General features: G+C 40.3%; 1 non-coding gene across 1 annotated transcript; it reads left to right on the top strand.

Annotated features, from left to right (window-relative positions):
• Window positions 1-12,307: 12,307 nt before the first annotated feature.
• Window positions 12,308-12,379, top strand: TRNAA-AGC (transfer RNA alanine (anticodon AGC)). Its single transcript has one exon. It is a non-coding gene; the product is annotated as a tRNA-Ala (tRNA).
• Window positions 12,380-13,260: the final 881 nt, after the last annotated feature.

Below are 13,260 nucleotides of genomic sequence, written 5' to 3' on the forward strand. Positions count from 1 at the left end.
TTGCTGTTTTAAGGCATCAAGCGTGTAGTCAGTTGCCATTGCAACTGTTAGGAAGCTAATAAAATGTCTTGGGGAATTGAATGAAATCTAAGTGTCCTGTCTCCAGATGAAGACCTGTGCACACACAAACATACACACACACAGAGAAATGTACAGTTGTGCTTTGAATTTCATGCATTTTATGAAGCATAATAATTTCATGGATGTTATGAAACATAATCCTGGATCACAGTGTTAGCACTCTTCCTTTATATACTGAAGTGGTCTAGTCATTGAATGGATCCAGCCATGACCGAGTTTCAGAGCAGGGATTGCAGATGAAACATAGGGATGAATAGGAACTAAAGAGAGTTCTGAGAAAAGAATCCATGTGCAATCACTGTTAACAATTTTACAAGACTCCATTAGTTTTTTTCAGGAAGTAGTTACATGGAAAAGGAAATTAATAAGATAGCTTCTAATGTATACAAGGCAGGATTTTTAATGACATTAAAAGGAACAATTACTTTGATTGCTGCAGTTTCTCATCAATGATGATGGTTCAGGGAAGAGAAGGAACACAAGATATGAATACTGTGTTGTTCCAACCCACAGAGACTAGATAACTAGATGCAGAGATGAGGGAGGGATACTAAATGCTCAATACTTAAGGTGAGGTAAGCTACTAATGAAATCAGTGGCAATGGTTTAGCAGCCCTGGTAAGAGGCAATAAGAGTAATGCTAAACTTAGGGACATGGAAAAGGCACACCCTACTGAGTAGGATCTGCTATAGATTGAATTCCCAGAACTCATTGTTGGAAATTAATCCTCAATTATGTGTGGGTGGTTTGTATGTTTCCTGTAGGCTCAAATAGATGGGCTTTTTTTAAAATCCATGCAGCCAGTATGCATCTTTTAATTAGAGAGTTTAGTCCAGTTACATTTAGACTTGCTATTGACAAGTGATGAGTTGGTCCTACTATTTTTCCATAAATATTTCTATTGATTGTTTTGGATTTCCTTAGTACTTTTACTATGAAATTTTATGAATTCACATTCTTTTATGATTACTATTTTACTTGTGCTTCTGTGAATAGCACATTCTTGAGTGTCATTTGTAAAACTGGCAAGGTGGTGACAAATTATTTATTTTAAATTTATTTACATGCATTTCATAAGTAGAACTTTAGAAACAGTAATTCTTTCCTAGCCTGTATGGTTTCTGATGATAAATAAGCTGTCAGTCTAATTGGTGATCCTTTAAAATAGATCTAGAGTTCAACTAATGTACATTTTAGGATTTTTTTTAATGTTTTACTTGTGAGTGTTTAACTAAAATGTGTCAAGGTGATGATCTTTTCTGATCATGTTTATTACACACAAGTCCTGTGTACTTCATGCACATGGATAGCCACATCTTTCTCCAAATTAGAGAAGTTTTCTGCTATTTTTCATTGAATAAGTTTCTTTTTTTTTGACAGGCAGAGTGGACAGTGAGAGAGAAAAAGAGAGAAATGTCTTCCTTTTGCCATTGGTTCACCCTCCTATGGCCGCCGCGGTAGGCGCACTGTGGCAGGCGCACCACGCTGATCTGATGGCAGGAGCCAGGCGCTTATCCTGGTCTCCCATGGGGTGCAGGGCAAAAGCACTTGGGCCATCCTCCACTGCACTTGCTGGCCACAGCAGAGAGCTGGCCTGGAAGAGGGGCAACCAGGACAGGATCGGTGACCCGACCAGGACTAGAACCCAGTGTGCCGGTGCCACAAGGCAGAGGATTAGCCTAGTGAGCCACGGCGCCGGCCTTGAATAAGTTTCTAATCCATTATGTCTTTGCACCTTCCTGAATTTCTAAGAAATTTAGGTCATTTGGTAGTAGCTCATAAATATGAAATACTACTTTTGTTTTTTTTCTAATTTCTTTTTTTTGTTGTTGTTGTTGTTTGTTTGATATGGATCCAAAGATTTGTATTGTGGCTGATATATTTTTTCTTCTGTGTCACTCTTTTTAAGGCTTTCCACTATATTTTTTATTTGACATATTGAATTTTTCATCTCTAAAATTTTGTTTGATTTTTCATCATTATCTCTGTCTTCCCCAGTGGTTTCTGAACCATGCCATATATGAATTTTTTTAACTAATGTATTTGCTTTTCATTTTTTGAGTAGTCTTATCATACTTTTGAATTCCTTTTAAGGCATCTCATCAATCTTTTTTTTCTTCACATACTAATATTGAAGTACTTTCTCTTACTTTTCTGGAGTCATTTTGAGTTCCTTGATCATGTTCCTTATATTTCTACATTTATCTCTTAGAGCTTTGTGGATATACTTGGTTTTATCATCTGGGGGCTTTTATATTTGAAATATGACTCTATGGCTTAGTGCAGTATCTCCTCCTTCAGCTGATATCCAGAGGTTTGTGCTAGATTCATCGGAGTTCCAGTCAGTTCGCAAGTGTGAGGCAAGAATCCATAGTGATGCCCATGTGGGTATGGTAGATCTCGTCTGTCATCAGCAAGGGTAGGCTGAATATTGACAACTTGGAACATTTCATTTTCTTAAAGTTGACCTGAGAGAAAGAGAGCCTGAGAGCGGCAAGATGGTGGAATAGGTAGGGAGCACACTGATAGTCTGGGAAGAGACAGTTCAATAAAAGTGGAGATACTGCAAATTCAAGGAAGAGTAGGGGAAGAAACAGCAGAGGAAACTCTTCTGGAACTAGTGATTCACAGTGGACCTGTGTGGAGAGTGTGGGAGCTGAAGTTAGGGACACCAGTGGCAGAATCAACACACCAGCGCTGGAATGTGAGGTGAGCCGAACCTCAATAGCCCGAGACATCAGCGGGAAAGCAGAAAGAGGAGACTAGAGGGAATGAGGCTTGAAACTCTGTGGGGAAAAGTTCACCAGGCTAACTAGAACAGAGAGAGGAAAAAACAAAAGTGACCGACATGGACACGAGTTTCTCTCTCTCTGCTCACCTCTCAAAGGCGAGGAAGACAAAGAGCAGGTGACATTTTGGACATACGTCATAAGTAGGATGACCTCAGGTCTGCACCAGCCCTGAGCCTAGCAGAAAAACCTGACTCTGGGGGAGGGGTGAAATAACAGGAGGTTAGGATCTAACTTGGCAACCTAGAGGGAGACTGCAGGAGAATTGGAGCCCACACTGAGGGCAGCACAGATTCCCTGTGTGGTCCTTGGGAAAGAGCTTCTGATGTCTGGCTCTGGTGGGTATATCATTGAGCCTGATAACTACCTCCAATTACATTCAGCTGTGTGGAATTACTTCCCTTTTGAATAAAAAAAAGAATGAAATAAAGAGAGATTTACCACACCTAACCTGGGAGTGTCACCTTTGACACACCCTCAACCCTGAGGAACCAAACACAGCTCTCAGGCCACACTCATCTCAAGCCTCTAAGGCTCCATCGAAAGCAGACAGTCCACTTAACCTACAGCCATAATACAACAAGAAAAAATAGCACAGTGAAGAAACCAAATATCTCCAACATGCCAAACAACAAACGCAAAAACCGAGGTAACAAGAACAAGGAAGACATTATGACGCCCCCAAATGAAAAAGACACCACAACTCAAGATTATGAAGATATTGAGATAGAAGAAATGAAAGAAGCAGATCTCAAAAAATTGATAAGAACATTAAGAAGTTTTCAAAAACAAACTCTTGAACTACAGAAAGCCTTAATGGACAAGATAGAAAATCACTCTTGTGAAAAAGAAATATTAAGGAGGAATCAAAATGAAATGAAACAACTAGTAGAACAAGAAACTGTGATAGTGATGAGAAATCATAATGAAATGAAGAATTCAATAGATCAAATGACAAACACATTAGAGAGCCTTAAAAACAGAATGGGTGAAGCAGAAGAGAGAATAATGGACTTAGAAGACAGAGAACAGGAAAGCAAACAGGCAAATTAAAGAAAAGAAGAGGAAATTAGAAATCTAAAAAACATTGTCAGAAATCTACAGGATACTATTTAAAAACCTAACATTTGGGTTATAGGAGTTCCTGAAGGCATGGAGAGGGAGAAAGGATTAGAAGGTATTTTTAGTGAGATACTAGCAGAAAATTTCCCAGGTCTGGAAAAGGACAGAGGCATCTTATACAGGAAGCTTATAGAATCCCTAATAAACATGACCAAAAGAGATCCTCACCACGAGAGCTTGTAATCAAACACACCACAGTGAAACATGAAGAAGATTCTAAAATGCTCAAGAGAGAAATGTCAGATTACTCTCAGGGAATCTCCAATTAGACTCACAGTAGACTTCTCATCAGAAACCCTACAAGCTAGAAGGGAATGGTGAGACATAGCCCAGGTACAAGAGAGAAAAACAGCCAGCCCAGAATATTATATCCTGCAAAGCTCTCATTTGTGAATGAAGGTGAAATAAAGACTATTCATAGCAAACAGAAATTGAAAGAATTTGTTGCCACAGATCCTGCTCTGCAAAAGATGCTTAAAGATTGGTTACAGACAGAAACACAGAAACATGGTCAACAATATGAAAGAAGGTAAAGGAAGGAAACCTCACAGCAAAAGATCACAGGAAGCTCAATTTCTCTCTGACATAGAATTAAAATCTGATTCTCTGTTAAAGCAATATGTTAAAGTAATCTACTATGTTCTCTTGATGTCTGTTAAATTCTAATTGTTCAAAAACAGCTGAATTTTTATTAAGAGCTATGGGTTATTTAAATATGTGCTTATTTTCAAAGATTTGAATAATCACCTTCTAAGAATGATCAAATTTGGTCTATGTTACGTCATGATTTTAAGGAGTCTTATTTCAACCAGGTATTTTGGATTTTGAGCCTTCTTGGTGTTCTTTACAGGCATTCAAAAAATCAAAGTTCCAAACAATCTGGACTCTAAAATTTCCAGTAAATCTTGGACTTTAGTTTTACAGTTTGGGCTCAACTGAAAAAATCAAAGGACCTATGTCTCTCATCTTATAGAGACACCAACTAATCAGGCTATTTGGATTATATTAGAAGTACTGTCAAGATGTGACGTGGTACTAAATTTTAAGTTTCTATAATGGAAAATGCTATTAATACAAATGTTTGAGAATTAAAAAGTCTAATGATCTGGTGTTACTAGACATGACACTTATCTTAATGAGAAAGCCTCAGAGGCCTAAAGGGTTAAATACTTGTAAAATCCTACAGGTGTTTTCAAAAATACTGTGAAGTAAGCAAGTACCTCTTGTTGGTTGATGAGTTTATAATTTTAAACATGGCAACTTAAAGTCTTTTGCATCCACAGTTATATAGGATTTGCTGCTCATAAAACTATAGCACTGTTGGTTCTGTGTTTAGCTGTCCTCCTATAGGTTCCTATGGACTTTGTCCAGCCACTTCTATTGTATTCAGTACTTTGGGATGGCTCTGTAAACAGATGAAGCCATTAATGTATTAACAGTACCAACTGAGAGAAAGTATGTTTAACTGAGGTTACTAAAAACAAAAAGTAATTCAAATCAATTCACAATCTACAAAAAGAGTTAAAGATTTTAAAAGATATTATTAAAATTGCTATATTGGTCTATTAGTTTATGTTATATGTGTGTACATATTGTATGTCTACATGGAAAATTTTATTAAGAATTTTATTTTAATTGGCTTATAGATAAGATTGTCCATAAATTTAAGCTGCTAAAATCAATCAAAGATACATTTTAATTTGTGTGACCTGAATCTGTGTATCATATGTTTTATACTTGTTTGTACAAAGAAACTAAAAACATTTTATATGGTTGTGCTTGAGTTTACTGGTTAAACAAACTACACCATGTTATATATTTAAGAGGCGTTTCCAAATACATGATTCTTAAAATTAATAGAAGGTGTTGGAACTTCTGGTAAATGTTTTCTTAAGTTGTTATCTAATGGTTGAAACTGTTTGCTAAGTATTCATGTAATATTGCTATTGTCAGCATGTGATCTAGGACTTGTACCCATATTTCTCTATTCTAAGCCCAACTTGTTCTTTCATTTCTCTATTCTGTTCAAGGTAGGAAACTAACTCTATTATAAAGGAATCTGTAGGATGCACAATTTAATCTTTAGACCTTATAAAAGAGATGGCTAACATTTTTCTGTAATAGCATAGCAAAAATAAGAACTTAAATATTAATCTCATAGCTGGATTTCCTTCACCATCAGCGAAGTAAACAGTAAATAGAAAAAACCTCCCTTTCAGACCAAAGGGAAAGAAAGTTTTTAAGGGAGAATATAATTTTCCTCATGGGCATTGTCTGCCTTAGAAAAACTACTACAGAACATACCTGTGACTATAGAATTGTAGTTTAGGCTACCAAAGATTAGAGATGGGACTTGGGGCACTCCCTTGACTTGCATCCTCTGGTCTGCTTTAACACAAACCATGACGAAAAGAAAGCTAGGCATCAGAAGCAATGGGTGGCAGGCCTATTAATGGCTGCTCTGTGCAGTGATATGCCCTTAAGGAGACCCAATAGGCTAGTCCACTGCCATGGCTTTCAATGTGGTAAGCATGGGCTTCAGCAGAAGTCAGCTTGTGAAGAGCCCTGGCAGCTCTGCCAAGAGTTGGATCACTGGAAATGGACCTGCCCTGGACTCGAAGGATGCCCAGGTCAGAGCCACAGATCTTAATGGCTCTTAGATGAAAAGCCCTTCACTCAGCCCAGCTTCCAAAGTGACCACCAAGTAGGGTCAGCAACATTGCAGACAGAACTGTAAATTTCTTGTTAGAGATGCCCCCTGCCTTTACCTGACCAGCTCTCCTCCCAGGCCAGCCAAGTAATGAAAGTCAACAGAGTGCCTTCCCCTAGGAGGTTCATACCTCCCTTAGGATGTACCCCGTGTGAAGAGATAGATAGGTCTGGGCCTCTTAACTTACAAGGCCTAAAGCCCAACAGATTATTATCAAGCCCCTTCTGTTGGGTTTTATTTGTCTCTCAATCAGAAAACTTAATTGTAGCTTAGCACATTTCTTAGTTCCTCTAATAATGACTCTGTCCTTTGTTCTGGACCCTGTCCAGCGTACTTGGGCCTCATTCCTTCATATTCATAACCTCTACTCTACCTTCAATGGCTCTACTCTCAATCTGTGTGTACTGATAGTCCTCTTCCCCACTTAATGCTGTATGGTTGAGAGGTTTTGGGGTGAAATACCTGGAGTATGGTAGGCAATTTACAAAGAGCAGTTCCAACCATTTTCAACCACGGTACTACAACTGTTTGCTTGAATGTGAGAGAAACATTATATTTGACTGCTTGGACATTTACTTTACACTTCTCCACTCAGAGCCCCTCACCCCATGCAAGATCAACAAAACAAAGTTTTTCCATGAGGATGGCAGAATTCAGAGGACTGATAAGAAAATGCCCAGAGGCTGCTTTATGACAGCTCATAGCAGAAACATGGGGAGCAAGAAAGGCTGCCGTTGTCCTGACCCAAAATGTCCAAAGTTTGAGGCCAGCACCGCGGCTCACTAGGCTAATCCTCCACCTTGCAGCGCCAGCACACCAGGTTCTAGTCCCCGTCAGGGCACTGATCCTGTCCCGGTTGCCCCTATTCCAGGCCAGCTCTCTGCTGTGGCCATGGAGTGCAGTGGAGGATGGCCCAAGTGCTTGGGCCCTGCACCCCATGGGAGACCAGGAAAAAGCACCTGGCTCCTGCCATTGGATCAGCGCAGTGTGCCGGCCGCAGCACGCCTACCGCGGCGGCCATTGGAGGGTGAACCAATGGCAAAAAGGAAGACCTTTCTCTCTGTCTCTCTCTCTCACTGTCCACTCTGCCTGTAAAAAAAAATGTCCAAAGTTTGAAAGTGCTATGGTGGGCCCAGCATTGTGGCATAGTATGTTAAGCTATTACCTGTGGAACTAGCATCTGAAATGAGCACACTTTTGAGCCCAGATTGGTCCAGTTCCATGCTATTGTGAGTGTGAAAGCAGTGTAAAGATGGCCTGAATACTTGGGCTCCTACCACCCATGTGGGAGTCCTCACTTGGGATAACATGGGCATTTTGGGTTGACTTTGCTGTGGTCACATTTCAGTTTTTTATGATTTTTCCCTTTTGCTGCTATTTTCTTGGTTTGCTATGTGGCCTCTTCTTGCTGGGAGAGGCTTGAGGAGAAGTTAGGTAAGATGCCTGGGCTGACAGCCTCCATGTGCATGATATCAGGGATGTTCTAGGGTGTCATTTCCTGTCAGCCTTTTGCTACCATTGTGGTCAGTCATTGGCTCCTAGGCAGTGAAGTTTCTGGATGAGCCCTTACCTGTGACCCATTGAGTATCAGCAGATAAGAATGGGCATTGATTTAAGTGAAAGAATCAACTTAATGGCACTGAAATTACAACACTATTTTCCCAAAACACACCATCTGGATGCCACTGGACTCATTAGAAAAGTAGCACCCAGCCCCAGCCCACACAGAAATTCTGATATCTTCCCATGCAATCTTAAAAATGTATATCCTGGGGCTGGTATTGTGGCTTAGTGGGTAAAGCTGTCATCTGCAACACAGATAGTTCATATGGGCATCTGTTTGAGGCAGGGTTGTTCCACTTCTGATCCAGCTACTTGCTAATGTGCCTGGGAAAGCAGAAAGGATGGCCCAAGTGCTTGGGCCCCTTCACACAGGTGGGAGATCCAGAAGAAACTCCTGGATCCTGACTTCAGCCTGGCCCAGCCCTGGCCTTTTGGGGAGTGGACCATGGGATGGAAACATTCTCTCTCTCTCTCCCTCTCTCTCTCTCTCTCTGTTTGTCTCTGTAACTTGAACTTTCAAATAAATCTTTTAAAAATGTATATCCTTTGTGTCAAAGTACCACTGGTTTGTCTATGCTATTTGAGTTTAAAGGAGACAGTTGACTCAGATCAGTAAGACTGAAGCTTCCACAACATACTACAAAATATCAAGTCTGAAATTATCATTTCAAGTTCCACAGAGTACACTTAGAAAGGACAAACAAAAGATACAAAATCAGACTTCCCTTGTGCTTAGCTTTGATTCATTCATATCATCAGGTGCGTCATATTTGATAATTGTGTTTTCTTATGCAATTAGACCATTCAAGGGAATGAGGCGTGTGTGTGTGTGTGTGTGTGTGATCCACAATGCCCACTGAGGTAGGTCCCTAGGGAGGTAAGGTTGGGAGGAGCCAGAGCCCTGGAATTCTGTGAGGCTTGCCAATGAGGAAGGCAATATAGATCCAATACAGATGCTGAGAGTGAGTAGCCAGTGAGTGAGGAGGAAGGAGCTGGTACACCTTCCTGAGTCCTGTGAAGAAAGATCTCCAAAGCAGAGGGACTAATAAGCTGGTTCCCATTAGCACTGATCACTCTAGATTTACACACCTGGCTCCCCCAGAGATGGGAAGCTTCAAGGGAGCAGGAAGCATGTGACAATCACCACTGTTGCTGGTACTGAGGGAAGCATCTGCATTGCATTAAATGCTTGATAAATAACTGCTTGAAATATGGGTGGATGGATGGATTGATGGATGGATGGAGGGAGTGAGTGAGAAATGGATGCATGGATGGATGAATAGGTGGATAGAGGGGTGGGTGAATGGGAGGATGGGTGGATGGGAGGACAGATGGATGGATGGATGGATGGATGGATGGATGGATGAAAGAACACACAGACAGATGGATGAACCAATGGATGAACTGATGGCTGAAGAAATGAATGAATTGCACAACCTATATACAACTACACGTGATCCATGTATGTCATTATGCTTCTGTTCCATTCAAAGGTGTTGATCCTTGTGTTTTCCTTACCTGCTTAACAGTGGGGATAATATCATCCTCATTCTTTTCTGAGGTCCCCTTGATCCCTTTGAGTGTACTGAGCATGCTGTGACCTCAGTTATTGTGTAACATTGCCTGATTCATGATCTCTCTTCAACCAACAGCTCTACATTCAGCCCATGATGAGGGCTGGCCTGAATTATGAATGTTACCTATTTGGGTTGTCCTTTTCTTCAGACATATTGGTGGTAGGTTCTACAGTGATGTAGGCCATCCATGTCATCTTTGACTGAGCTTGGAAGAGGTTGGGTTTTGGGGGCAAGTCTCTGTGCAGGTGAGTGTCTCCTGCATTAAGCCCTAACAAGAGAAATTGATGTGAATGCACTAGCTTGGGAGTGATCCTCAATTTTAAATTAGCAAAAATTGTGTGAATCATGAGGTACAGTGTGACACTTTAATCATGTATACAATGTGCACTGATCAACCCAGGGTTATCAACATTTTCCCTTTCTTGGCATTTTTGTGATTGGAACCTCGGAGCTACTTTCTTGTATTTGCTCACAAAATATCTACTAGGTTATCATTACCCTTCTGTGCTGTGTGACATTAGGAACTCAACCTTTCTAATTCTGATCTGCCTTCCATTATTCAACCTCCCACAATCTTGTTAAGACACACTGGCATTTCTGAAAAGTAAAAGAAAACTTTGGAAAAGGGAAGAAAAGCAACACGAAAAGAACAATTTATATCTGGAATGTGAAGGTACTGCTACAAGTTCATGGAAAATGAATTGTGAAATGTGTTTTCCACAAATTTATTTGAGGGTCCCTTCTATGCATGGGTTTCAAATTTTTGGTACAATAAATCTGTCATTAAATTCTACTTTCCATGAGCTTTTAAAAAGTACTCTCGTATTGGGTCAATTCATAGTCTCTGAAAACAAAATCTTCAAAACCACCACAAATAGAAGATATGCAGTGATGCACATTCTTAAATACCAACACAGACATATTTGGCTTTATATTGCTGAACAGATTTGGAATCCTGAACATCTGCCTTGGTTTTCCTCTTTGTGCTGTGTCAGTGTTATCTCCAGATGTAGTGTAGCTCTTCCTACCTGTTAGGGTGTCACTGTAGGAATCTGTGACCAGAAATTCTGCTCTATTACCTGATTGTGCCAATCTGAAGCCAGAAGCCAGGTGCTTTCTCCTGGTCTCCCATTCAGGTGCAGGTCCCAAGTACTTGGGCCATCCTCCACTGTCTTCCCGGGCCACAGCAGAGAGCTGGATTGGAAGAGGAGCAACCGGGACAGAATCCGGTGCCCCAACCAGGACTAGAACCTGGGTGCCAGCGCCGCAGGTGGAGGATTAGCCTAGTGAGCTGTGGCGCCAGCCTATGTAAGTATCTTGTTGCCTTTTTTTTTAAAGATTCATTTTATTTATTTGAAAGAGTTGCAGAGAGAAAGGTCTTCCATATGCTGGTTCACTCCTCCGATGGCCACAATGGCCAGAGCTGCACCTATCTAAAGCCAGGAGCCAGGGGCTTCTTCCAGGTCTTGCATGTGGGTACAGGGGTCCAAGGACTTCGACCATCCTCCATTGTTTCCTAGGACATAGCAGAAAGCTGGGTCAGAAGTGGAGCACCTGTGACTCAAACTGGTGACGGTAGTGGGATGCTGACACTGCAGGTGGTGGATTTGCTTGCTATGCCACAGCACCAGCCCCACGACTTATATTCTGTGCCTTAAGAAGTTCTGTCTTAATCTGAGAAAAGATAATTTTTATTTTTGCACATATCATATGCTTTTTTCTTGTTTTATCCTAAAATGTCAAGAATATATTTTTATAAGAACAGTTGATTTTTTTGACAATATTTGTTGAGCATATAATGTTTTCCATCTGATTTTCAAATATTTTTATGAAAAGTTTAGTATACAGAAAGAAACAAAATCATACAGTGATGTTCTACATACCTGCAATCTAGAATTAGTGATTTATATTATTTTGCTCTGCACCAGTGGGTGTGCAAGTGCATATGTAAATTTTGTTGAACTCATTTCAGGTAAGTTGCAGATATTATGACATTTCAGTCCTCAATATTTCATTATGCAACTTAAAATATGGACAGTCTCCTACATAAATACAATACCATTATTACAGCTAAACAACTAGTAATAATTGCCAAATATGCTATTATATCTAAACTATCTTTTAGATCTTTCCAGTTGTTTAAAAGATGTTTTAGCTGTTTGTTTAAAGTGCAAAAAACAATACCTTTGTAGAATCTATTGTTTTCAGTTTTGTCTGAGTATTTCCTAATGGTTTCATTTAACTTATTTAATCTAATCTTTCTTGTAAGCTTGAAATTAAATCTGTAAACTTAGATTCAAGCAAAATATAATTTGGCACTATACTTACTGAAATATTAATAACTTCTTTATAATGTACCAAGTCCCTCTTTGTACCTGGGCTATGGCTCAATAGGCTAATCCTCTGCCTTGTGGTGCCGGCACACTGGGTTCTAGTCCCAGTTGGGACACTGGATTATATCATTGGGGGTGTAGCTCAGTAGTAGAGCACATGCTTAGCATGCACGAGGCCCTGGGTTCAATCCCCAGCACCTCCAGACCTCTCCATGAGCTTGGCTTGTTCCAAAATCACAGACTATTAAGTGTTTTTTTTTTGTTTTGTTTTGTTTTGTTTGGTTCTAGTACTATTGGTTGAACTCTGTAATTAACACACAATTATTCTTAGGTGTTTAAATTTTAACTGAAAAGTGATCCCTGTTAAATATAACAGTAGGAATAAGAGAGGGAGGAGATGTACAATTTGGGACATGCTCAATCAGACTTGCCCTAAATGGTGGACTTACAATCATGCCAGGGGATTCCAATATTTATCAATATCCTATTCTGTCTTAAGAAAGAGTTCTTATTCCCTGAAGTATACCACAGGGCTCGAGTTTTTCAGTGATAATAGAACAAGGTTTGTAGGGCTGTACACTTCTCCTTATTCTTTTCATCCTGGAGTTTTGCACATTTATTCAGCTTGTCAAGATCTTTAGAAAATCTTTTTGAGATTAAGAATTACATTAGGCCGGCACCGCAGCTCAATAGGCTAATCCTCCACCTTGCAGCACCGGCACACGGGGTTCTAGTCCCAGCCGGGGAGCCGGATTCTGTCCTGGTTGTCCCTCTTCCAGGCCATCTCTCTGCTGTGGCCAGGGAGTGCAGTGGAGGATGGCCCAAGTGCTTGGGCCCTGAACCCAATGGGAGACCAAGAGAAGCACCTGGCTCCTGGCTTCGGATCAGTGTGGTCTGCTGGCCGCTGCGCGCCAGCCATGACAGCCATTGGAGGGTGAACCAATGGCAAAGGAAGACCTTTCCTCTGTCTCTCTCTCTCTCTCTCTCACTATCCACTCTGCCTGTCTAAATAAATAAATAAATAAATAAATAAATAAATAAATAAATAAATAAATAAAAGAACTACATTAAATTTATAGATTAT

This window comes from Lepus europaeus, chromosome Y (genome assembly GCF_033115175.1).
Source record: "Lepus europaeus isolate LE1 chromosome Y, mLepTim1.pri, whole genome shotgun sequence".
Lineage (NCBI taxonomy): Eukaryota > Metazoa > Chordata > Mammalia > Lagomorpha > Leporidae > Lepus > Lepus europaeus.